The sequence below is a fragment of the Corvus moneduloides genome, chromosome 26, assembly GCF_009650955.1.
Source record: "Corvus moneduloides isolate bCorMon1 chromosome 26, bCorMon1.pri, whole genome shotgun sequence".
In the NCBI taxonomy this organism is placed as follows: domain Eukaryota; kingdom Metazoa; phylum Chordata; class Aves; order Passeriformes; family Corvidae; genus Corvus; species Corvus moneduloides.
Window position 1 is genome coordinate 906,379 of NC_045501.1, and position 2,257 is coordinate 908,635.

The following is a 2,257-nucleotide window of genomic DNA, read 5'->3' on the forward strand; positions in this document are numbered from 1 at the left end:
GACCTGCCGGGGACAATTCCTGCCGGAATCCGAGTCCGGGAAGCGGCAGCTCCATCCCCGCCTGGGGGCTGTGCGCGCTCCCAGCTTCCCCCGCACCCCTGAGCCAGGATTTTCCAGGGCTCGAAAAGGATTTTCCAGCCAAAAGTTGCCCTTGGCTGCAGGAAAACCCTTGGGAAAGCCACGGGTGGTTTTGAGGAGGCTGAGCCCCGCACCTGACGGGCTGGGAGGGTTGAGGGGGGTTAGGAACGGGAGGAGGGTCCCCCTTGGGGGCTGCCCGTGCCTGGTCCGGGACAAATCCCTCAGGGAGCGGGGTCAGGGCCGTGCCTTTGTCCGCGTGGCTTTGGGGATGTTCCCGGAGGAGCTTTTGGGTGACACAAACTTTACCCCGGGGGAGCCCCCACTGCACCCCGGCCAGCGCCGAGCCCCCCCCCCCCCAAAAGTGGCTTTTTCAGCTTTTTCCCCCCTCGATTCTGTGATCCGAGTGCAGCCGGATCCGTCCTGCCCCTTTCCCAGGATCCTCCAAGCCGCCCTAATGGGAGTCAGCGGGGAATTTGGGGAATCAATCGGCGGGCAATTAACGCGCCCTGGAATCGGGGCGCGCGGGGGAGGAGGCAGCAGAGAGGTCCCATCTGGGAGCGCTCCCGGTGCCAGGGAATGGGAACGCTGGGATGGAGCCATGGGGGAAGTGACGCCTGGGGAGCGATGGAGACGCATTTGGCAGCCAAAGGCCCCGGCCCGGCAGACACGGGAGGGGGGAAATGGAGGCGCTGGGGGTGCTCAGACAGAGGGCGGGGCTGTCGAAGCCTCTGTGGGCCATCGAAAACCCCCGTGGGCCACCAACCCCCCCCGCCGTGGGCCACCCGGCCAGGCTGATAAAAGGCAGAGATGGCAGAGGTTGTGCTGGGGAGGAAAGGGCAGGGGATGGGAGCCCCCAGGTGTGAGCCCCGATATCTGTGACCCCCGATATGAGTGACCCCCCGACATCTGTGACCCCCCTATATCAGTGATCCCCCGACATCTGTGACCCCCCTATATCAGTGATCCCCCGATATCTGTGATCCTCCGATATCTGTGACCCCCGACATCAGTGACCCCCGATATCTGTGACCCCCGATATCTGTGACCCCCGACATCAGTGACCCCCGATATCTGTGACCCCCGATGTCTGTGACCCCCCAATGCCTGTGACCCCGGATATCAGTGATCCCCGATGTCTGTGATCCCCTATATCGGTGATCCCCCGATATCTGTGACCCCCCTATATCAGTGATCCCCCGATATCTGTGATCCCCGATGTCTGTGATCCCCGACAACCCCCGACATCAGGGACCCCCGATATCTGCGATCCCCCGATATCTGTGACCCCCGACATCAGTGACCCCCGATATCTGTGACCCCCCCAGTGTCCGTGCCCCCCCCGCTGCTCTCCCCCTGCCCGTTCCTGCCCCCATTCCCAGCCGAGGGCCCCGCGCTGTGCCCCCCCGTCCCCCCGGGGCTCTGCCCGAGGCACAGAAGGCAGCGGGGGCTCGCTGACCCCGCCGGCCGCCCCCGGGTGGGTCCTGCTCCACAAAGCCCCGGATTGTTCCCCGCGGCGGCCGCTCCTGCTCCTCCGAGACACAGGAAAACGGGGGGAGGCGCTTTCCAGGGATCTCCGCGGCACCCGGGGATGCTCCGGGCGGATCCCCTGCTCCAAAGGGCTGCACATCCCGGGGGGCCACAGCATCCCCCACACCCATCCCATCCCATCCCTCCCGCGGGGAATGAGCTGGGACAGGGACACGGACAAGGTCACGGGGCAGGGATGTGAACGTGGCTCAGCGCTGGGGGGGGGGGACTCCTCCTTCGCCAGGAGCCGATCGATCCCGAGGCTTGGAATGGCCGGGCCGGGATGAGGAGGGACCCGCCGGGGTCACTCAACCGCGGACAAGCACCTGGGACTAATTGCTCTAAATAAATGAGCAATTAAGGACGCTACAGGAAGACTGGAACATCCCAGACCTCTCCCTGACCCCCCGGCAGTATCCCTGGAAACGGCTGGACCGGGATGCTCAGCCCGGCTGCTCCCGGCGGGATCGGGGCCCTCGGAGCCCCCCCGGCGGCGGAAGGGGCTCCGGCCCCACGGCAGCTGCGGGAGAGGACACTGAAGTGCCTTTGTCCGGCGGCGGACGGGGCGGCCGGAGAGGCCGGGGTTTTTCCCGAGGAGAGCAGGACTTGTGCCGGGAAGTGCAGGACTTGTCCCCGAGAGGGCAGGATTTGT